The sequence below is a fragment of the Humulus lupulus genome, chromosome 1 (genome assembly GCF_963169125.1).
Source record: "Humulus lupulus chromosome 1, drHumLupu1.1, whole genome shotgun sequence".
Taxonomy (NCBI): Eukaryota; Viridiplantae; Streptophyta; class Magnoliopsida; order Rosales; family Cannabaceae; genus Humulus; species Humulus lupulus.
In genome coordinates, this window is record NC_084793.1 from 36,679,311 (window position 1) to 36,705,811 (window position 26,501).

Here is a 26,501-nt window from a genome sequence, read left to right on the forward strand (position 1 = left end):
ATGCGAGGTCCATGCACAATACCAACAAACACAAAAGGATCCTCACCTTCAGGCTCAAAGGTGACCATCTTCCTTCAGCAATCAATGGTTGCCCCATACTTTGCCAACCAATCCATACCCAATATCATATCGAAGTCAGTCATAACCAACTCTATCAAATCCACTGACAACTCTCTGCCCTCCACTGTCACTGGCAAAGATCTGACCCATCTCCTGGATTCAACTAACTCTCCAGTGGGTAACAAAGTACCAAACCCCATAGCATAAAAATCATAGGGTCTACACAGTCTATCAATAATACTACTAGCAACAAAAGAATGTGTAGCACCAGAATCAATCAATACATTATAAGGGGTTGCAGCACTAAGAAGCTGACCTATGAAAACTGAGGGAGAAGCCTCGACTTCTGCTTGATTCAATGCGAACACTCGAGCTGGGGCTGAGATATCCGCTTTCCTGGGTTCTTCTTTTCTTGCCTTAGGGAAATCCTTTTTAAGATGACCCGCTGCTCCACATGAGAAGCAGGCCCTTGCCCTACACTCTCCCAAGTGATGCCTCTTGCATCTAGGGCACTCAGGATAAGACTTCCAGGCTTCATTACCACCTGGACGACCCATTGAAATACCACGGGGCCGCCTATCAGGACCTGGAACTAGGAAGGTGTCAGGAACCTTCCTCTTCTGCTCACTGGGGCCTACACCCCTACCAGAACCCACAAATGGAGGAACTGTCCTCCTGAAATCCTTTCTGGCTGCACTGTCACGCTAGATCTTATTCTCTGCACTCTCAGCTATGAGTGCCTTCTCAACCACCTGTGCATAGGTAGTAACCCCAGCCACAGTGGTGATACGTACATCACAGGCTAATCTGGGCTGTAGCACTTGCAAAAATCTCTCTCTCCCGGTCCCATCAGTGGGCACCAATTCCATGGCAAATTTCGCCAAACGATCAAATTTCAAGGCATACTCAATGACTGACAAATTTCCCTGAAGTAGCCTAATGAATTCCTCAGCTTTAGCTGCCCTGATAGCATCATTATAATATTTCTTGTTGAACAGAGTCTGAAACTCTTCCCAACTCAGGGCATTAACATTCTTGGTATGGGTAATCACTTCCCACCAAATTCGGGCATCCTCCCGAAACATATAAGTGGCACAGGCCACCCTCTCATTACTAGATACCCTCATGAAATCAAGGATAGTGGCAATCATACTCATCCATTGTTCTGCCTTGGCAGGATCTGCACTGCCCTCAAATACTGGAGGTTGCTGCTTCCTGAACCTTTCATAAAGAGGCTCCCATTTATTCCCAACCTCAGGCGGCTGCTCAGCTGCTGGCACCGACACAGGAGGTGTCTCTGATACACTGGCCACTGTAGGCACTTGCTGCTGTCTCAGGAGACGAAGCTCCTCTCCCTGTCTTAACACTGTTGCCTACAGATCACTGATTATCTGCTGCCAGTTTACAGGAGCTGGCTGTGGAATCTATGACTGGTCATTCTCCTGACCTTGACTATTATTATTATTCTGGCCCTGATCACTCTGGCCAGATGAAGTATATGTCTGCCCTGGATTCATTCTTATCTGTTATACCTTGCTGAAATAATGATCAATACGGCCAGTCAGGTAGTAATAACTAAACCTTTTGCCGCCTTACGGTCCAAGAACAAGCAGACAATTATCACATTCCACAGTCATTCAAATATACAAGTAGATACATGTTTATAGCATTTAGCACTTAGCATGTATCACATAACAATTTACAATCAACCATACTAATAAGTATGTTCCAGCAATCTCAGTACTAATTAGCACACATTTGTTGAGGATATAATATTTCGGGGCACAGGTTTAACATGGTGTCTCATGCATACATAGGTAAAGCATATATACTATATTTAAGCAGTTATTCATATAACTACATAAATAGTTACCAAACCATGAGTCGACCTTGACTTCAGTGATGTGTGTACATGCCCAGCCAGTCTACAGGAACCCTATCCTTGGCACGCTCTGATACCAAGTTGAAAAGTCCTGGTAACCCCAGAACAATTACGATGAACGGTGAACCAGAAATTTGACTAGCTACCCGAGTCCTTTGGTTAAAAACGTGCTCTAAGTGTTATTAACAGGCTAAGGTGGAAAAACAACAAAAAGGAAAGGATATATTTTATTAGATGCATAAAACTGTTCATAGGCCCATAAAATCTTTTACAAGTTATTTACAATCTCCAAATGGTCATTACTATTTCAAAATTACAAACCTGCCAACCTAAGCGGAAAAAATAGGGTAAATCCCTAGTTCCTCTGAGAACTCCTTGGTCGTGGTGGTCAAGCGGCCGCATATGTACACATCACCACCTAAGCTCTCCACTATAAGCTGGGTGAGCTTTTCTTTCCCTTTACCTGCACCACATAGCACCCATGAGCCGAGGCCCAGCAAGAAAACACAATATAGCATGATATAATATCAACAATGATCATAATAATCATTCAGGACTATCAGTCCAAAACAGGTAGGTGACAGTCGTAAAAGTCACCAATGTGGGTACAGCTCCCTTTAGCCTTGTGACGATAGGGTCACCGGGGCTTAATAGATAAGTGAACCTTTCACTAGCTTAAACAGGATAGGTGCATGGTGACTAGTCACCAACATAACCTTCCTCATGACTATAGAGTCATAACCCTGGAACATCGTTCCCTAGCCATGTGACAAACAGTCACCTGGGCCTTAGGCCCTGGCTCTGAGTAACTAGCTTAGACTAGTCAAGTGCTTATAAGTTTCATCGACCTTAGGGTCGGTCCAGAATTAACGCCTTAGAGCCATTCAACGCTGATATCGATTAGATCTAATCTTCATTCGGCCCTGCGTATAGGACGCTTATGCCATTTCTGACTCTTAGGTCAGTGTCCCTGACTCGTCAGTGCCATATACAAGTAAACAATATTCACTAGCATTTAATATGCAATCAAAGTCCACATTTATAAACCAACATGTCTCAATAACAATCATGCATGTCACATACACAGGGTGCAGTATTCTTACCTCAGGTTTGAGCGAGAAATATAATAAGAATGACTCCTGAGAATGATCAACCTTTTGGTTCCTTAGCGGTTACCTAATCACAACCAATTATAACCTTCATTAATGAAAATCAACATTGAAAGGGTCTTAACCTAAGCACCACTCTCGGGACCTCGAAACATGCCCACACGGTGAGTTGATTCGATCCCGGGCCTTAAGGATTGAAAACCTAAGTAAAAAACCCTTAAAAACACTCAAAACGGGACTTTGAAGGAACAGAGTAGCACTATAGCGCTGATCCCTAGCACCCCAGCGCTATTCTCAGAACCCCCAACACGCCCAAAAGACCCCTGTGTAGCGCTGTAGCGCCCTAGGTGGGCGCTATAGCGCTACCTCCAGACTAGATGCCCCCTGAAACCTCCTTCTTCAATTCCTTCGATTCTAACCTGATTCCAATGCTTCCAAATCCTATTTTTGGTGCCAAATGAACCCAAAAACCATTCTAACATACCCCAAACATCACACCCATAAGAACCCTAGCCAAAACTCCCAACAAAACCAAGATCTCAACCTAGAAATCACAACTGCAAAACAGAACTAAAACAGTGCAAACCGGGGAATTCAATGGCTAGAAACTTACCCAAAGCTCAGCTTTTGATGCTCTTAAATGGTGGAGCACTCTCCCAAACTCCCAAGGCTTACTTCCCAAGCTTGAATCCTTAAGAATGGTTAAAAAATCATAAAGAAAACTGAAGGAAAGATAGGTACGGGAGAAGCTTTAAGTTACTCTGTTTTTGTACCTCCTTCACAGCCCAAAATGGTTTATATCTATCCTAGGGGTGAAAGGACAAAAATACCCCTAGGTTAATTAAAGGTTTCCAAAGGATCCCAAGGGCAAAATTGGTATTCCCCACCTATCTCGTTAATCATAATTAACGCTCTCCAATTCCCGCTATTCTCAATAATCTCAAACACCAATAATTTATATCCCGTTACCCTTTAATTCCCGGTAACGCTCTAATCATTAAAATCACCCCGAGACTCATCCCAAGCCTTGAACTTAAACATGTTATGACTAGACCGCTAATTAATATTCCATGATCGTCTCATGCCGAATAGCTCGAACAAACCCACATTATAATGTGGTCTCAACAATATATCACTGACATGCATACAAATATACAATTATGCCCTCAACGGGCCAAATTACCATCACACCCCTGTAATTAGAATGTGGACCCACATGCATGCATTTAACATCATTTTATAATATAATTTACATATACATGCATATTATCATTAATGGCATAATTAAGTAAGTATGGCCCTCCCGGCCTACTAATCCCGCCATTAAACCACATCGGAGAATTCGGGGCATTACATCAGCTCATTGACGTATCTCTTCTGGGCACCTCTGCTCGTGCCTGCCAAATGAGGGCCTCCAGAGATGGTAGTTATCTCTCTTCCTATTATAGGAGGAGGGGTATCCTGATTTACCGAAGCTTCCGGGGCTTGCTGATTGGTAGGGACTCGATTTCACGCATGCTAAGCCAAAGGTCCGGCTCTGATGAGTGTCTCAATCTCGTCCTTCAAATGCCTACAATCATCTGTGTTGTGGCCGATGTCGTTGTGGAATCAAAAGAATTTTGAAGGGTCTTTCTTGGCCTTCTGATTTTTCAAGGGCTCTGGCTTTTTCCAGGGAAGGCGGGCCGAATTTGCTAGGAAAATGTGCTCCCTAGTGTTTGTGAGCTCAGTATAAACCGCGTAGACTGGCTTGAACTTTTCCACGGGCTTGTTCTTCTTTGGACCGTGCTGGCTGCCCTCGTCGTTTCCCTTTCTCTTGCCTCCACCCCCTTGGTTATTCTGGGCAACAGTCTGAGTCGTTTTCACGACGTCCGTTTCTGCTCCAACGGTCTGGTCAGGGATTTGGCTGGTTCCCGCGACCGATGCTCGCGCTTCTTCCAAGTTTATCCATTCCTGGGCCTTGTTCAAGAATTCATCCACAGTGCTGACACCTCTCCTCTGGATTTCTTTCCACAGCCTGCTCCCAACAAGGATTCCAGTTCTCATAGCCATGAGTTTGGAACTATCGTCCACGTCCTTAGCCCGGGCCGCAACGTTTGCGAACCTGCTCAGATAAGCTTTTAAGGGTTCCCTGGGCTGTTGCTTCACATTCGCCAGGGTATCCGCTTTGACGCGAGACGCTTGAGAGGCTCGGAATGCCCTCTTGAAATCGGCAGAGAAATTCTTCCACGAGCTGATCGACTGTTTCTTACACTGCTTGAACCACTGCCTAGCTAGCCCGATCAAAGTTGAAGGGAATATCAAGCATCTTAACTCGGGGCCGATATTATGGGCCATCATCAGGGTATTGAACATCCCCAAGTGATCTGATGGGTCCTCGTCCCCATCGAATTTGGATAGATGGGGCATCCGAAAACCCGGCGGGTATGTCATGGCTGCTATGTTGGGGGAAAAACGCTCGAGCTCGTCTCCCGAGTCATACTTGTCTTTGCCTTTTTTTGACAAGAGTTTCTTCATTAGCTCCTCCATCTGAGCTAACCTTTTGAGGGTCTGGTCCTTGATCCCCTGGTTGTTCTGGGGCTGTTCAATAGCTCATGTTCCATTGTACGCATTAGGCGGGTTAATGTCCCTCCAAGCTTGAGCTTGGTTTGGTGGAACATTCCCATTGTCATGTATTTCGGAAGGACCATCCTCTCGGCGAGTATGACTTTCATTTCTGGTTGGATCCCCCCTCTGCGAGTTGAGGCGATCTCGAAGGTCGGTCCTCAAGGCGGCTCGAGGGCTTTGCGCCAAACTTAGATGATTGCGTAGGTCTCCATCGGATCTGCCACTTTGGTGGCTCTCGGTCCAATAGCTCCCATTGGAAAAGCTTAGAGCCTGCTGCCGGGGGTGAGGATCCGAGACATTTTCACGCGCTCGCGGGCGATGGGTAGGAACGACGAGAGGAGGATTCCTTCTGCTGCTCTCGTGCGCAGGAATATCTCGAGAAGGCGAGGAGGGGATGGGTATCTTATCGGCGAAGGGGGATGCCTAATTGGTGAAGCGATCCTAGTCCCGCTGGCCGGATCAAACTGGCTCGCGGTTGTTCTACCCTATCGCCTCCAGCTTCCTGTGCTCGGTGGGCTGACCGTGGCACGGGAGGTGTAACGCCCTACTCCCTTAGAGCCGTTACTAAGTGAGTTTTAAATGTGCAGATAACTCGCTAATCGAGGTTTTTAGGTCAAAAGTGTAAGTAAATCATAAACAGTGAAATAAACTTTGAAAATAATTTCATTTACTACAAATCGTTGAGTATTTGACACTTGAGATCCCAAGATACTGTTTAGAAATATTTACAACATATAATTTACAAGTTTGAGTCGACTAGAAGACAAAATCTAAGTTTTAATACAACCATCTCCCAAAACCACTGGCCGTGGCAGCCAGGCAGGCCAAACATGTACACACCGCTTCACGCTCTCCATACTCATGGTTGGTTGACTTTCCTTTCACCCTTACCTGCACCACAGAGAACCCGTGAGCCGAAGCCCAGCAAGAAAACCCACACAAGCAGATAACATATGCACAACAAACACTTAGCATATAATCAGGCCACTAATAGGCAAAACACACACGGCAATGCCGTCCCAGGCGCTTTACCAGGCCCTGGGTTCGTGGTCCACACCGTGAGGATATCCCAGGTATCCTTTAGGGTCTCACCCTGGCAACTCGCACTCCACGTGCTCAACGCTGCTCCCGGCCCCTTGCCGTACTCGGCCTTACACTCAACATGCCGAACGCCGTTCCTGGCCCTTTGCCATTCCCGTCCCTTGCCGACCACGGCCTACGCCGTTCCCGGCTCTCGCCGAACATTCACATAATCGTATTCATAGCATAATAAACATATACTGAATACTAACAAATTCAATCAAAAGACTATGCCCTGCAATTCAAACATATTGGGCTCAGCCCTGCATACAAGCTCTGTGGGAACACTGGTTTTCTTACCTGTATCCCGAGCTTTCGATGCCCCAAATCCGCGAGCACGGTCCTCTAACCCGAGCCTCTCCAAAGACCTAGTCACATCACATATAAAACATCCTTTATTACTAATCAATCCAAAACCACTTACCGGGACCAACCCCACACTCTCGGAATCCCCAAATTCCTAAAACAATTCACCGGAAACATCCCTCGAACCCCCGGTGCAAAAGCTCAAAATTGCAAAATTTCAATGCCCTGAAACTGGCCTAGTGCCGCGGCGCTGCCCTAGAGGGCCGCGGCGCCCAGCAAGTCAGAGAGCCTTCCCCTGTCCTGAAGCAGCCTCGCCCCGCGGCGCCCAAGAACAGGGCCGTGACACTCCTTCGCGAACCCAGAATTCTGGGTTTTCTCTTGCATTTTACCCGAGCCAAGACACTCCCAAATCAACCCCAAAGCATACCTAAGTCCCAAATTCAATTCAAAACCCCACATAGACCCTCTAACAACTCAGAAACACCAACAACAAGCCTAAACACACAATCAAATCCCCAATTCACAAATTGGCTTAAAACTTCATGAAACTTAAACTAACAACCAGAAACTTGAATCACAGCAGCTAATACATAACAGAGATGCATAAAACCCTTACCTCAAGTAGAAATTCGCCCCTGAGCCTTCTTCAAGTCCAACTCCAAGAAAATCCCTCTTATTCCCAAACTGAACCTAGGCAAGTTTCATCCCCAAGAATCCACCAAACAGCCACACAATTCAATTCTCAAACCATGATATTCATAGCTGAATTCCACAACATAATCACTTAAAAATTCCCTTACCTCAATCCACTGAAGTTCCCTTAGCTTAAGTTCTCTTCTTGATCCCAAGAGGTTTGCCCTTAGTTTTCCCCTTTCTCCTCTAGGTTTCCTTTCATTTTCAGCAAGAACAAGATAATGCCTAAGTGTAAAACGTGGATGACTCTTTTCCCTCAGCTGAAGGTTCTTTACCTTGCCAAATTACTATCCTATCCTCCCAAAGTTATCTCCTCCTAACTAAACCTCAAGGGCATTCTTGTCCTTTCACTTATTTTGCAATTCTACCATTTCTTCCACCTAAACTTGTTACTCCCAGCAGTTACTAATGGTTACCCAAGTTACTCAATCACCAATAACCATTAACCACAAACTCACAACCCAACTCATGAGATTTCCCCAAGGTACCCCTAGGCTCCTCCCGAGCCGGGTATAGAATCCCGTTGTGACTTTTGAGTTATCTAGCTCTTTAGGACCGTCTCGGCACGTGCATCACATTAATATCACCACACCCATGTGGTACAAACCACATAATACAATTATCATATTTATGCCCTCAACGAGCTAAAATTACCAATTTACCCCTATCATGCAAACGGGTCCCACATGCATATTTATACCACCTAAACATGCATTCTAATCACATATTCATTTAAATTCATATATTATCATATTAATTCACTTATTGCCCTCCAGGCACGCTAATCAAGGTCCTAAACCTTATTAGCAACTTAGGGTGTTACAATTATCCCCTCCTTACAAGAATTTCGTCCTCGAAATTACCTGAACAACTCGGGATGCCGCTCCACATATCGAACTCAAGCTCCCACGTCGCCTCTTCAGCTTTGCTGTTCCTCCACAGCACTCTAACCAAGGCGATGGTCTTGCTCCGCAAGACAGTACACCCTGCACCTCTGACTATAACTTTCAAAGTCCACCGCTTTTACTCTACTCCTCGATTACATTCTTACAAGAGTAACAATCTTGTTCCACAAGATCTTGTCTAATAGCCATACTTTCGTAAGCCCCCTGCTTACACCATAACCCTGCTGAAACTTCAGGGTCTGATTAGCTCACAAGGACCACCTCATTGTCTTATTCCTGATTCCATAAATATCCATAAGCCATCACTCCTACTAGGGTGAGATCAATTTTATAGGCCCCTGGCCTAACCCTTGGTACAACTTCAGAATTTATGTTGAATCAGGAGTCAGAACTCCCCTTTCTTTCTCTAAACACCATTCTATTTCTTGTCTGCTCTTACTTAGAGAGACACAAATCTCTTATCCCAGAGCTTTATTTTTTCCAAAATTTAACAATGTACAAGTTCTTTTATTCTTCTAGATAGACAGACACTCCTGCCTTAAGAATTCCATCAACCTCTTTGGCTTTCTCTCTGAACCAATACTAAACTGTAGTATTCACTGTCTTTCACCTCTTACCACGTCCTAGACTCGTGTTATCTTAGCTAAACGCCAGTATTTGTCACCAGGACTCACTAATCAAGGATTATACTTTCTTAACATCTCAAGTATTCGCATACTCAACGCTTAACTCCTTAAGATATCTGTTAAGCTTTTAGAATGCTATTCCATTTGCAATCAACCGATAATTCTAAGTTCCCACTCTGTTCGCTTTGTTCTTTAGTTCCTTTCCTAAACTTAGAATACCATAGGGTCTCAATTCACTACCATCGACGTTCTACCCTGTTACCAGTTCACCTGAACCAACTACCTTAACTCATCCAGCTGAGTTAAAACTTTTCATGTCCACATACCTTACTTATAGTTTAATGTGGTCTACTCCTGTGATACACCTCCACATCACTTTACCCTCCTGTGTCCAAAGGAAGACGCTAAATTCTGTCACCCGCTCAACCCTTCTGATACAATATACCCTAGGAGGTGGAATGATATCCATTCATAATTCTCATTTCTACACCAAACTCTCATTGGATCTTTCATCCGATCCTGATATCCCAACTTGTACTTCCTTGACAGGGTTCCTCCCCATTTCAACCAAAGCCAACACTTTCAACTCCATGGTTCAGTGATACTCTCCTGCTTATCACTACATACTAACACAACACCAATCTCAGTTGTTTTCTTGTCCACCCCATTACAATCTGTGGCATTACTCTTTGACTGACACACGCCTCCCAGTTAGGAGTTTCGCCTCCAATTAAATTTCCCCTTGTACCATCGAGGATTTCAAACACCAATCACCCATCTGTTACTTTTCACTAAGTCTGGGTATCAGCGTTACCTTTCTTACGAATGACCAAATACTCATTACCGTTTACGGTGCGTACTCTGACTACCCATTTAATCAGGTAAATTTACCATGTTCTCACTTCACATTCCACGAGGCTTTAATCCCTCCTCTCATCAGTCTAGGCCTGGGCGTGCTCCAACCTGTGATGCACCCCTCACAGTTTCCTACTTTCACCAAAAGTTAGCTTCTTCACACTGTAACAGTTTATTCAACCCAAAACATGCATATTCCCGCTTTACCAAGCGCTAATCAATTCTTACTCTGTCCTTTGAACTCCTGATCTAACAATGTCCATCCAGTCTGTTTTCAAGTTCTGATGTTTTCCCCCAATCTTCGGAGTAGGCTTCTGCGAAGACACTTGTGCAGTGGATGACGCGTTTGTCATTCTTGTTGTGCTCTCTATCCCTCAGACGTTCTTTAGTAGCTTCTCCGTGACTTCAGATCAAATCTCTACATACCTATCCTTTCTTCTTCTTGTAGCATTATTCTAAATACCCCTGACAAGATCAAACTGACACTTCATGGAGCTTTACCTGTGACCCTGCTTCTTTAGTGCTAACATCTTCAGCGCAGTCGTTCGCTTTCTACTTCTGACTTGGAGTAGTCCCTCATATCATCCATAAACCTTGAAGGAGATTGTCCGTATAGTTCCTATACCTTCTACCTGTAAAGCTCACCTAAGTCGCTAACACTTAAATCGATTAAGATCCTTTGTTTCCAATTCATCACACACCACCCAGTATAAGTCGTGATTCCTGAAATGTCTCTCTCCTTGACCCCCAGTTGGTGTTAACCAGACTGTAGATCAACTCCTGGAGACATTATCCTGTCTAGTATCCGGGCATCTAATCTCTTTATCCATATCAAATGCTACTAACAATTTCCACAATGCGATGCCCTAACTGATTCACCCCAAGATCAAACTTCTTCAACTGCTTCAGTAGTTTTTTTTTTCCTTGTCAAACCATTATCATCTTTCATAGTATCCCTGATACCGAGCCTATCTGTAGCCAAGTTATGGAGCGTGCCCACTCCTCCCTTGTACACCTATCTAAACCCCTAATAGTCAGCTTAGTTGCTATACCGTCCAACCAAAGTAGTCCAATCGATTTTCTCCACTATCCATAGTTGTTTCTTAACAAATTTATTCCCATTCTGACTCATGCTAAGACTTCCATATGATGAGTCTATTGCTCTCACCACGAGCTCCTTTATTACCTGTGCCCCAATTCCTCTTCCAGAAATTCCTAATTCTTCTTAATATTTCCAGCCCCTCGTAAAGTATCTTGAAACATATGATTTGTGTCCAATTCTTTCTTTACACACTCTCAATACCGAACTCTTCCAGCCCATTATATATCTAGAAACGTAAACTTCCAGTTAACCGGTCAACTTTGAAAAGCTAGCCTCAGCTTCAAATGTAACAAGGCATTCCAGTCTTCCATCCCCTAGCCATGGAAAATTCATCCTAACATACCGAGTCATTCTATGTAGCAGTCATGCTCTCACCTGACACCCTCCTAGGGGGCATTTCTTACCTCTGATGCATAGTAGATAACTTCACTGGGTTCCATCACTATCCTGATGACTATTTTATCAATCAGATTTTCCCCCCTTCCTGGCAACACTAGGAGCCGCAGAACTATCCGGGGTTCTTCTGCCTCGATTACCTAGAATTTATCATTACTAAACTCCATCAAAGGAAGCACTGCTATTTGCAGCTCTGGCCCTCATGCTCTATACATCTTTCCTCAGTTCTTTGAACAACATGGCCCTCTCCGCCACCCACATACAGACGATAAGTTCTTACATCGAAGCGGCCCGAACACTTTGGACTATTCCAGAGTTCAATCCTTAAATGGGTCATCATCATTTCCAGCTACATCCGTCAATATCAATTTCCCAAAATGAATTACCCAATTCACAAAACCCATTGATTCACACTGTTGTTACCCTATCATTCCAAACCAAGCTTATAAGCCCACCAGTCTCCACAGTTCAAACCATGTCTTTATAACTTCTTCAATCAATTCACCATCTGAGTTCTTTCCAACCCATCATGCCAATACCTCAGCCCGAGTACCATTTCCAGGCACCCCTCTGCCACAGTATCTAACACAACCCTTTAATCATAATCTCTCATCCTCTTAACCAAGGGTGGAATTAACTTTGTCCATCCACTCTCCAATTCTTTGTCAACCTAAATTTCCCTCAAAATCAGAGAATAACACCCTTTAGGCCTTCCACATAATACCCTTGTCTGTCAATATCCTCACAATAAACCAACACTGGTAACCTTACCATCAAAGCACACAAAGCAGCTCTTTCCCAGAGAAATCCGCTGTTCCTCTGTCCTGTCTCAACTATTAAACTCCACAGCTTGCTCACACACTAGCGATCATCTGCTGCGACTTTCAGGGATAGATGGAGGTCTCTAACTCCAACTATTATCTAGAATCCCCCTACTAAACAATACCCAGTCCACTTAACCATCCTAGGCACAAACAACTTGAGTTCATCTGCCACCACTGACCAAACTCCTCAACCCTAAGGTTCACACTCTGAACCAATCCACAATTAGATCCAAATAATCACAGTTATCATGCCATTTTAGGCCAAATCCACAATGCCATGCATTCAGCTACCAAATTTTATCACAACTAAGTATATCCACACTCATCATGCTTCATACAAGCCAATAAACAGATATAACATATCGATTCAATCTAGGCAGTTAACCACATACACTCAGCATGCTTTAATCTCATCATGCAATAGTCAAGGGCCAGGCCCTATCAGTATCTCATGCATATGTCAACTCATTCATCATGCTCCATATCAACAAGCAGGCAAACAGGGCATTTAAACACGTATTTAAGCGTATCAATCATTCATACCAACCAACCCTGAGTCGAGCTTGTCACTGACAGCGAGCGTACATGTTCGGTCAATCTCCAGAACCAATAAACCTTGGCTCGCTCTGATACCAAGTTGTAACGCCCTACTCCCTTAGAGCCGTTACTAAGTAAGTTTTAAATGTGCAGATAACTCGCTAATCGAGGTTTTTAGGTCAAAAGTGTAAGTAAATCATAAACAGTGAAATAAACTTTGAAAATAATTCCATTTACTACAAATCGTTGAGTATTTGACACTTGGGATCCCAAGATACTATTTAGAAATATTTACAACATATAATTTACAAGTTTGAGTCGACTAGACGACAAAATCTAAGTTTTAATACAACATCTCCCAAAACCACTGGCCATGGCAGCCAGGCAGGCCAAACATGTACACGCCGCTTCACACTCTCCATACTCATGGTTAGTTGACTTTCTTCTCACCCTTACCTGCACCACAGAGCACCCGTGAGCCGAAGCCCAGCAAGATAACGCACACAAGCAGATAACATATGCACAACAAACACTTAACATATAATCAGGCCACTAATAGGCTAAACACACACGGCCATGCCGTCCTAGGCGCTTTACCAGGCCTTGGGCTCGCGGTCCACACCGTGAGGATATCACAGGTATCCTTTAGGGTCTCACCCTGGCAACTCACACTCCATGTGCTCAACGCTGCTCCCGGCCCCTTACCGTACTCGGCCTTGCACTCAACATGTCGAATGCCGTTCCCAGCCCTTTGCCATTCCCGGCCCTTGCCGACCACTGCCTACGCCGTTCCCGGCTCTCGCCGAACATTCACATAATCGTATTCATAGCATAACAAACATATACTGAATACTAACAAATTCAATCAAAGGGCTATGCCCTGCAATTCAAACATATTGGGCTCAGCCCTGTATACAAGCTCTGTGGGAACAGTGGTTTTCTTACCTGTATCTCGAGCTTCCGATGCCCCAAATCCGCGAGCACGGTCCTCTAACCCGACCCTCTCCAAAGACCTGGTCACAACACATATAAAACATCTTTTATTACTAATCAATCCAAAACCACTTCCTGGGACCAACCCCACACTCTTGGAATCCCCAAATTCCTAAAACAATTCATCGGAAACATCCCCCGAACCTCCGGTGCAAAAGCTCAAAATTGCAAAATTTCTATGCCCTGAAACTGGCCTAGCACCGCGGCACTGCCCTAGAGGGCCGCGGCGCCCAAGAACAGGGCCGCGACACTCCTTGCGAACCCAGAATTCTGGGTTTTCTCTTGCATTTTACCCGAGCCAAGACACTCCCAAATCAACCCCAAAGCATACCTAAGTCCCAAATTCAATTCAAAACCCCACATAGACCCTCTAACAACTCAGAAACACCAACAACAAGCCTAAACACACAATCAAATCCCCAATTCACAAATTGGCTTAAAACTTCATGAAACTTAAACTAACAACCAGAAACTTGAATCACAGCAGCTAATACATAACAGAGATGCATAAAACCCTTACCTCAAGTAGAAATTCGCCCCTGAGCCTTCTTCAAGTCCAACTCCAAGAAAATCCCTCTTATTCCCAAACTGAACCTAGGCAAGTTTCATCCCCAAGAATCCACCAAACAGCCACACAATTCAATTCTCAAACCATGATATTCATAGCTGAATTCCACAACATAATCACTTAAAAATTCCCTTACCTCAATCCACTGAAGTTCCCTTAGCTTAAGTTCTCTTCTTGATCCCAAGAGGTTTGCCCTTAGTTTTCTCCTTTCTCCTCTAGGTTTCCTTTCATTTTCAGCAAGAACAAGATAATGCCTAAGTGTAAAACGTGGATGACTCTTTTCCCTCAGCTGAAGGTTCTTTACCTTGCCAAATTACTATCCTATCCTCCCAAAGTTATCTCCTCCTAACTAAACCTCAAGGGCACTCTTGTCCTTTCACTTATTTTGCAATTCTACCATTTCTTCCACCTAAACTTGTTACTCCCAGCAGTTACTAATGGTTACCCAAGTTACTCAATCACCAATAACCATTAACCACAAACTCACAACCCAACTCATGAGATTTCCCCAAGGTACCCCTAGGCTCCTCCCGAGCCGGGTATAGAATCCCGTTGTGACTTTTGAGTTATCTAGCTCTCTAGGACCGTCTCGGCATGTGCATCACATTAATATCACCACACCCATGTGGTACAAACCACATAATACAATTATCATATTTATGCCCTCAACAAGCTAAAATTACCAATTTACCCCTATCATGCAAACGTGGCCCACATGCATATTTATACCACCTAAACATGCATTATAATCACATATTCATTTAAATTCATATATTATCATATTAATTCACTTATTGCCCTCCAGGCACGCTAATCAAGGTCCTAAACCTTATTATCAAGTTAGGGTGTTACAGGAGGGCTGGCCAGAGCAGGTTGTCTGTGCGAGCTTTTCCTGAACCTCCTCCGCGAGCTGCCATGAGCCCTTCCGGGTGCGTTCGATGGTGGAGCCAAACTTGGAGTTGAAGTTCTGACTGATCAGCTAACTTGCTGATTGGCCCTGGGAAACTCGTCAAACATAGTTTCCTAGTTATGGTGCGACATGGGCGCAAAACTCGGGGTTGAGATTCTAACCAACTGACTAGGTCTGGGCCGACTATCCCTACGGGACTTGTGAGTTCTGCTTTGCCTCTTTCCGACGTTAACGTCGGTTGAGAGAGGGGGTAGTCGGGCCAAGACCTCCTCGATTTGCTTATTCGCTTTGGACAAATGACTCCTCAACTGCATGTTCTCCATTTTCTATCGCCGTCAGGTAACCCGGGTTCGGATTTGGTGGTAGGGGCACCAAACTTCCGGTGTCATCATGGCCCATCGGCTGCTTTCCCGATCGCTGCTGGACCTCTGGGTTTGGTTCGTTGGATATGGCGGCATGGTGAGCCTCCTGCCCATCATGTTGATCCGCCTCGTTACCCTGCCTCGAACGAGTAACCACCACGATCAAGTTTTTGCGATAGCACTATTCTAAACCCTCTCAATGAAAGCACCAAATTGTTGACGTGGTTTTTTGCCAACAGATAATTATACGAATAAATAGGATGGATTAGTATTGATTGATAAACTGTAATATGATAATGATATTAATTGAGAATATGGAAACTAATTGCAACGGAAAGATGGTCACTCCTTTTTTTAGGTGGTTTGGAGGTTAAAATCCCCCTAGTCCACCAGTCGATATTATTGATCTCTCCTTACTATTTCTTACAAAGTGTTTGCTTTACAAGAAGAAGCCAACCCCTTGTACTACCCAGGGTTTCGGTATTTATAGGAGATTGATCTCTGAGTAGGTATTGGGGTCATCCCGTGATCTAATCATCCATCATGTCATTTATGTGACACCGATGATTAATTCCTAAACCGTACAGTGAAGTGTGATCTAATCAATGGGTAAAGATGGGTAATGGGCCGCATGGCCCAAATCAGGCGTGGGATGTCTGAATACGCACGTTTATACGGCGTATCCAAGAATTCAGGAATAGAACAGACATGTGATGTCTGGTATATGCACGTTTATATTGCGTGGTTGACTTTATAATGATTCGGGGGTGTCAGACCTCTGAGGCACCACGAGCTTAATGTGGCGCTAGCTCATGGCTTCTATTATGTCGACACAATGACTCCATGCACGGAGCAGCTAAATGATCCATCAGCTCGAGCTGGTTGTTTAAGGGTCCGTAACAAACAGCTCCGGGTGGACGGTTGACACGTGGCAGATAGATTTAGGTCCTTTTCTAGCTCGCCAAAGTGTGTGCGGATATTCAGGGCGTACAGACATAAATCTTGGATCTTCAAGGATTTATATTTGTGCTTCTAGCTTATCAGTCGCAATATGACGTCTCACTGTGCGATCTCGAACATTCCAGGATTGCTCGATCTGCTTATCAGGTCGCATGAGCTAAGTTTAGGCGATCTCAGAATCTACCAACGATCTCCCATTTCTTTGATGACCTATGTTTGAACCGACCTAAACATCTGGAAGTCAGGACCATGAACCTAGAACTAGGGGTGCACAAAAAAACCATTAATCCGCCCAAACCATCAAAATTCGCCCGCTTTGAACCCGCTCATTAAAAAACCTGCGAAAATTGGGTTGGGTTGAACCCAATCCGCCACTAGATGGATTGGGTATGGGTTGCAATAATATAAGGTGGGTCCAACCCACATCTGCTTCTTTATTTTATTTTTTTGTATATATATATTCTTTAATAATAATCTAAATCTAAAAATATTACTCATAAATGATTCATTGAAAATTATAAAGTATGTGACCATTTTAATTTGTTTGATGGAGATATTGGATTTTGGGATGTGAATCATTGAATTCTTTATATTTATACATATATATATATATTGTTGGTACTAAATATGATAAATCAGGATACGCAACGGAATAGATCTTTAAAAAAAACTATTAATACCAGCCAGGATCATACATATATAGATATATTAAATCAAACACAGATAGAGTAGATATTATCTCTTGTAGCCTATCAAGAGTTCACGAATCTTTTTGTATAATTCAACGATCGTTCTATTTTTATTCTGAAAGCTCACACCTTGATCTTTCAAACCAATCCTCAAACACACAAGGACGTGTGTGGACACGTAGGATTCAAAAAGTTTATTTAGAACTCTCTAGATGTACTCAGCACATGAAATCTAGAGAGGTTTGAGAAGAGAGAGGCTATAGAAATTTCTAGAATTTCAGGTTGAGGAAATTCTATTGTTTCTTTTCTTGAGAGATTCTAATAGGCAAAAATAACTTAAAACTTCTTCTGAAAGTGCTTCTTTCAGGTTTATAAAGATAATCAACTAATTTATTTAATCTATCTTTTATTTAAAATAAAAATAATCAATTACTACTTATTTAATTATTTCATTTAAATCATATTTAAAAAGAATAATTAAATAAATAAATAAGTTTGAAATTCAAAATTCAAATCCAAGGGATATTTCTTTCCCTGAGTGGTGCCACACACACTCACTGTACACTGTGTCGTGAGCCACATTAGGGTTTTCCCTAATTTTTCATTTTTTTTGTTTAATTAATATTTAGGATAATATATTTATCCCAAAATAAATGTTAGTTAATTCAAAATTAATTTTATCTTAAAATATCAGTTTTGAATAAATAAATAAATAAATATCTTATAATAAGATTGTTGTCCATGATTTTACTAGAGGACACGTGGCATTCATTAGAGGAGTTATTAAGCTCCTCGAGCGCTAGTGTGGTTTCGTTCAATGATCTAGCCATATGCAAATGTCTCCAAGTGAGGCCACGCCCCGAGGTCTGTCCTCGAGGCGCGAATGCCTTTGGGCGAGGCCAAGTCCCGTAACCCGTCTCCAAGGCGTGGATGTCTCCAAGTAAGGTCACGCCCTGAGGACCATTCAGATGGTCCTCACTCTCTTCATTCGACAATCCCTCAGGTCTAGGATTCTTGTCCTCGAACCTGGAGTAACTGTCAGGTGTCAGTCGCCGCAGTTGTGGCCCACCAGAAGATCATCTGACAACTTTTGGTGAGACTCAAGTAGTGGTGTCGAGATCTACAATCGAAAGTCAACATTTTCTACAACGCTGCCTGACATGGGAGAACGTGTGTCGTATCCTGACACGGTCAGATACCTGTTCACCATAAGGTTAGTATGCAGCTTTCTACAAATGGGTCCCATGCAATCTGCATGGGTTCATGGTCTTTATTAGTGCATCCCTATGTAATTAATTAGTATTTTACTCCCCAAATGATAAGGAATGTTGTATTAATTGTCCATTAAGGGCAGTAATGACTCATTCCTCTATAAATAGGGCTAGGATATCTCCTTGTAAATGGTTCAGGACTTTGGTTAGTTAAGCATTGTAAACTCAGAGCAATATATACACTGCCCGAGACTCCATTGAAGCTTGCTAAAATAAGCTTCAAATTCACTAATACCAAAGACTCGTGGACTAGGGCTCTTTTATAGCCCGAACCACGTAAAACATTTGTGTTATTTTCTTCTAGTTTCTGTCAAGTTCTTAGATTAGGTTCATTGGGTAAAATGCAGTCAACAAAATTAATTATTAATCTATCTCTATATTAATCCAAACCTATTTATTTTAACATATATTTTTTATTTAATAAAAACTATATAGTTAAATAATTAATTAATTCACAATTAATCAATTACCCATAATTATCACATAATTATTTCCTTGCCCTGGAAAATTAATTCCTTTGCAATTTAGTCATTTCTCTTTACAAATCTTTCTTTTGACATCCTTACATTTGACAGTGTAGGACAGAGGTGATTTGGGGACCATGGACCTATAATACGAAGCTCCAAAAACCCAGATTATTAATTAAACTCTTTAATCTAATAATATTATTTGTTAATTTCATGATTACTCCACTATAAATATGGAATTGCACTCTAAATATTTATAGAATTATATTTACAGAGTTTTCTCCTGTAGTCCATTGATATAATCAATAAATGTAGTTATGTCCTCCATTTATTTTTTCGTCAATTAGAGCTGGTCAAAATTACCGTTTTATCCTTCTAATTACCTCTTGATCCTTAAGTACTATTACTTCACTAGCGAATAATTAATCTATAATCAAATTATAGATTTGTGCTCAATGAATATTCAGTTCAAGAATTAACCCTTAAGAGAACCAATATTCAATTTGTTAGGAAAATATGGATTCCATTATTGTAGATCATATTCCCAGCCATTCATGATATTGAATCTCCAAAACAAAAGTCATTAGCCTCATTATACTAAGAGACATTAACGAGTGAATCAAAAGATCCAATAAACACAAACAGGAGTTCATGAATACTCAGGATTTAGACTAATCTACAAATGATCATCTATTATGATAAGAATTGAATCTTTATGTCAAACGTTAAGTTTATAAAGATAATTAATTCTCATCGGTCCAGTCATATATAACCTCTATTATATACAATACATTTACTAAGATGTCTATCCACATCAGTAATATGAATCTAGATCACTTGCATCTCGCATGTTTAGTAAATTGTACTAATAACCATTCATTAAAGATTAATTACATTAATATGTTACTGACTATTTTATTCATTATATATGATCTTAATTCTCTTGTACTAATACAAGATCATATTCTCATAAATGAATATGGAATTTTCTTGATACTATTATATAATTAGTTCAAACAACAATTATAATATTCAAATATACTAAAAATATACTTTTATTTAAATCAATAAAATGTCATTACATGCTTTTAGGGAATTAATTCTAACATATACATATTTATATTAGTTCAAATATGAAAGCTTTCGTTGCTATGAGATTAATGGTGGTAACTTAGGAATTTTATATAAAAACTTGTTTAGAAAAATAGATGGAAAAATAAATGATGTTGCTTGTATAGATGATTTAAAATATTAGTGAAATTTTTCATAATAAAACTCAAATTGTTGAAATTATAAATGTATGTGTAACGACCCGAATTTGCTAATCAGGCTTAAGGCCTTGATTAGTGTGCCGGGAGGGCAATAAGTGGTTTAATATGCTTATATGTGAATTTAGGTGTATATACGATTATGATGCATGTTTAATTGAGTTAAATGTGCATGTGGGCCTCGTCTGGATATTAGGGGCATAAGTGTGATAAATGTTGTATATGTGTGATATGTCTGTACAACACGATCCGAGACAGTCCTGGGGAGCGGTTAGCCAGAGAGTCACAGCGGGGTTGAGATTTGGACTCGGGGCGAGTCGAGGGGTAGTTTGGGTATTAGATGAGTTATGGGATTATCGGGACATAGAAATAAATATTTGGAGATATATTTGAGGATAGAATGTCTAGGCGGGAATATTTGGGAAATTTACCATTTTTCCCTCGGGGACATTTTGGTACCCCGAGCCTTGAGGTAACCATATAGACTTAAGCTGAATAAAACAAAATAGAGGAATAGCTTAGAAACTTAAGAAACCGACATTAGCCTATTCCTCCCAATTGAAGTTAGCTTCTATCTCTTTCTCTCCTTCATTCTCTAAGGCTTTCAAAGGGAATTCTTAGTGCAAGCTAGCTTAAGCAAGGGATTCAGCTATGATAACTTGGGAGCTTAAGGCTTGAGGATTAAGGTTCAACTTTAGAGGTTTAACTCAGCAAGAGGTAAGCTTTTTCATGGAAGTTATGTTTAAGTTTCAGCTGTGTTTCCAAGCTTTGCATGTGGGTAGAATCTAAGCTGTTTTTGGGTATTCTAGTTGAATTTTTGGAGCAGATTTCTGTTGAGTTTTAGTGTTGATATTGAGCTGGAATGATGGTGTTATTATCTAGGATTGTTAGCTTGGTTTTGGTGAGAATTGGCTTGAGGAAAGGTTTGGAAAATGGTGTAAAAATCTGGGTTCGATGTGGAGCGCCGCGGCCCTAGGAGGGGTGCGCCTCGGCCCGCGTGCGCGCGCGACCATGGGAGGCCAAGAGATTCATGCATACCGCGGTGCCTGATGGGCGCGCCGCAGCCCGTGTGGGGGTCAGTGAGGTGCTAGCCTCTGTTTCGAGGCTAGCCGCGGCTCTTGTGGGTGGGGCCGCAGTCCTTAGTGCCAGTTTGAGTTTTTAGGGTATTTTAGGCTTGGGAACTCAAGGGGTATAGCTGGGGATGGATTTTATCACCCGGATTGATAGAATTCAAGGTCCCGGGGTTGGGGTTATGACTCGAAGATATTTATTGAATTAGAATTTGATGGATGAACGTTGGTAATGGGTTGTGACTAGGTTTTCGGCGAGGCTCACGTTAGAGAACTGTGCTCGGGGCATCGGTGCTCAGAAAGCTCGGAACTCAGGTAAGAAAACCCCTGTTTCCATAGAGCTTGTGTGCAGGGCTGAGCCCAATGTGTTGAATGGAAATGATATGCAGGGCCAAGCCCAATATGCTAGAACTGCAGAGCGTAGCTCTTTATCTGTTTATGCTTGAATTCTATACTTGTTGTTATATCATGTATGATATTATGTGAGTGATCGGCAAGAGTCGGGAACGGTGTAGACTGAGAATGGCGAGGGGTCGGGAACGGCGTCAAGCACGTTGAGTGCAAGGCCGAGAACGGCAAGGGGCCGGGAGCAGCATTGAGCACGTGGGGTGCGAGTTTCCAGGGCGAATCCCTAAAAGGATACCTGGGATATCCTCACGGTATGGTCCGCGAATCCAGGGCTTGGTAGACGCCTGGGACGGCTAGGCCGTATGTGTTTAGCCATTGGTGGCCTATTTATATGCTTGACTTATGTGTTGCATATGTTATTTGTTTGTGGGTTTTCTTGCTGGGCTTCGGCTCACAGATGCTCTGTGGTGCAGGTAAGGGTAAAGAGAAGATCAACCAACCAAGAGTACAGCAGGCGTTAGGCGGCGTGTACATGTTCGGCCAGCCTGGCTGCCACGGCCAGTGGTTTTGGGAGATGCTTGTAAATGAACTTGAATTTTGTCGTTTAGCTGACTTAGTACAGTTTTTATGTTGTAAATAGTTCTAAACTGTATTTTGGGATCCCAGGTGTCAAACTTTTATGATTTTCTGTGAAAGATTATTATTTCTAATGTTTTTCCTCTATTTATGGCTTAATTACACTGTTTGACCTAAAACCTCGATTAGCGAGTTGAAAGCACATTTTAAAACTCACTTAGTAACGACTCTAAGGCTGTAGGGCGTTACAGTATGGATTGATAAGTTTAATACCATTTATAATTTGTATAATTTAGATAATTATTAGAAGTTTTTTATGAAGTTTTAAATTCAAGTTTGAGATACGATAATATTTTATCAAGTTATTATTTATGATCAAATTGATGAATAAAGAATGTATAAGTTGGAACTTTATAGTCTACTTTTTTTTTTTAATATCATAAGGTTATAATTTTGAACTTTAAATCAACCCAACTCGCCTATAAAACCGCACAAATCTGCCCATAAAACAACTGCCTAAACCGCACACTTGTTGGGCAGTTATGGGTTGCATTTTTCTAAAATTGCGCAAATCACCCAAAACCCACCCAATCCTCCCGCCGTGCACCCCTTCCTAGAACTAGAAAGACTTCATTAAATGTTGCACAACTATACCACGAACAAAACACGTCAGCTTGTGTTTTTCAGGCACAATAGAAAACATCGACATGCTTCTTAGATGTGATGAGGTCAACATGTAGATGATGAGCTTAACTTGAGGATCACGACCTCGACATGTAACCCTAAGCGATTTCAAGAAGTTACCAACTCGAGCTACATTAGGAAATTATCACAGACTTATTTCAATAATTTTCATATAAAACGATAAGGAAGTTGCAAAATATCACATATATATCCGCTACAATTACAAATATTATTCATTTAAAAAAATATATATTTCAAATTTAAATGTAAAATTTATTGTAATTAAGAGAATATATTGCATTTAAAATAATTGTGTTTCAAAGGAGAGTATCTTAGTTTTGAAACTAATTCACCTTAAGTTTTCCTTAAATTAGAAGAAAATAGTGATTGCAAAAGAAATTTTGATCAATTTGAAAACATGCAATGCAAATGATCATTTTCTCTTCATTTTGTCATTATCATCATAATAGTAAAAAAAACTACAAAAAAGATAGGTTCAAAATTATGGTCCAACCACTATAAATTTTTTTATTGTACTATAATTATACATTCATAACAAATACTATATGATTAATGTTAGAGGATCTCCAATGAAATGCAAAAAATGTGATAGATTGCTATATTTAGAATCACTCTAATGGTATTGCTAAAAGGTGTGCCAAATTTGGCACATCATTAAATTTCATATTTTTTATTTATCATATTACCACTAATTATTATGAATTTCACTACTTAGGGCTAGCCTCAGTCTCTGCCTGCGTCAATGCGAATACTCAAGCTGGAGTCGAGCTGTCTGCCTTCCTTGGTTCTTCCTTTCTTGTTTTCGAGAAATCTTTCTTTAAGTGACTCGCTATTCTGCACAGAAAGCAGGCGTTTGCCCGACACTCACCCACGTGATGCCTCTTACACCTGGTGCACTCTGGGTAAGTCCTTCAGCTCTCATTGTCGCCCTGGCGGCCTATTTGCATACCACATGGCCTCCTGTCAGGGACTGGAGCTGAAAATGTATCTAGAGCCTTCATTTTCTGATCACTGGGGCATCCGTCCCTACCTGAACCCATAAATGGAGGTCCCATCCTCCTAGTGTCTCTCCTAGCCGCGTTCTCGCGCTAGGTTTTGTTCTCTGCACCCTTTACCGTAAGGGCTTTCTCTACCACTCATGCATATGTTGTCACTTCAAGAACGGTGGTAATGCGAACTCACAAACTCACAAACTCATTGACCTTTGCTGCCCTAACAGCAATGTTGTAGTACTTCTGGCCAAACAAATCCTTGAAACCTTCCCAAGTCAGTGTAGCAACTTCTCCAGTCTGCGATGCCACCTCCCACCAAATACGGGCATCCTCCCTCAACATATAAGTGGCGCAAGCCACTCTATCCTGTCCCTCAATCCTCATAAAATCTAGGATTACTGTAATCATGGTTAGCCACTGCTCAGCTTTCAACGGATTTGGTCCTCCCTCAAAGACTAGGGGTTGCTGCTTCCTGAATCGCTCATATAACGGTTCCCACTTGTTAACAACCTCCCCAGGCTGCACAGCTGGTACCACTGCAGGTGGTAAAGAAGGGGCATCACTCCCTGATGGAGCCTGTTGTTGCAGAATACGAATCAGCTCGTCTTGGCTCTGTAATCGAGCCTGCATTTCAGCCATTAACTGCTACCAGTTCTCAGGGACTGGCGGAGATGTCTGGCCCTGATCATTGCCCCTGGTCCCGGACCTAATGCCGGCTAGTCGTGAAGATTTCCTTGGACGCATAATTATCCAAGTCAATCTGCAAATATATACTCGGCAGTCAGACCACAATGACAGGGTAAAAACTTCTCCAAAACTCAACAATAGAACATAATCAATCACAGGTAACCAACACATATAAGCATCCATGCACCATGAACGGTCAATCATCCATATACTCATTCACATGCACGACAATGTTGATAAACATGCCTCAATATTTTCACACAGTAGTCAAGGGTCAGGCTCTATCAGTATCTCATGCTTCCTAGCAATTCAATGAATATTAACATGCATAGCTCATCTCTGGCATATAAGCACATAAGCACACACATACACATTACCAAAACCTGACTTGAGCTTGTCTCCAACAGCGAATGTACATATCCAGGCTGTCTTCAGGAACCCTTAAACCTAGGACGCTCTGATACCAAGTTGTAACGCCCTGGATAGCCAAGATCGTTACACTGTGTACTTATAAAGGTGCAGGACTTGCTAATCAAGTCATCAATTTGAAAACGTGTCACTAAACATGTGAAAGCTAAGGTTAAAAAGGTTTTGGTCTCAAAAGACTCATTTCATATATTTAAACTGTAGTAACATGGGATCCCATACAAAAACAAAGTTAACGAAAGTTTACAGACCCCCAAAAGTACATGAGTAACCACTAGCCATACTAAGGAAAAACAGACAGTCTTCAGGTTCCATGTCCAGGTTCCATGTCCTTGCCTAGACCTCAACCGTGGCGGCTGAGCACCTGGCTATGTACATTCCGCTCGCTGAGCTCTCCAGTCAGGGCTGATCTAACTTGCCCTTGCCTTTACCTGCACCACGTAGCACCCGTGAGCCAAGGCCCAGCAAGAAAACATCGTAGATAACTCAAACAATAACAGCAGACAAATAGCTCAGTAAGCATGCATACTCATCAGATAATCCACAACAGATATTCAGCATATATAGTCCAATACAAGATACATTCTATCACATATAATATTCATATCACATAATATTAAGGGCCGACGACTTAGGTTGCACCCTCTGTTTAACCCACTGACTCTAGCCCGCTTAAACCAAGCTCAGTGCATAATAAGCTGTCCTCGGCTACCAGTGGCCGAGCCGCGCCCTGTGCGCTAGTGAGACCCTTGGCACCCTTAGGCCGTTGGTTCACTAAATGGCTTGCATGGCATAATACCATCTATTCAAGCTTCTACAGTTGGGAGCCCTTAGTCCCGTCACATATATTCAACCGAGTGCAGTTCTCTTACCTTTAATCTGTACGGTTATCGAATTACGAGCAACGCCCTTCAAGCACGATCTGTTCCCGAGCCTAAGCTTTTATCACCTTTGCTGTAGAATCACTTCACCAAGCTGTGGCCAAGCTAAGCTCCCAAGTTTTTCCCTCTTAATTCTGCCTTAATCCTTGTTTAAGTGCTTGATAAATCCTTGAGCTAGACCTTCAATTCCTCACTACAAATCCCAAAAATTTCTAGCTAGTTTCCCCTTAGTTTCTCTCTGTTTCCTTTCCTTGGTTTTCCTTGTGCGTGAAAGAGAAAGCTGAGACTTAGTTTAGGTTGGCCTGTTTTCCTTCTAAAAGCTTCTCTATGTCTAACTTATCTATTAAGT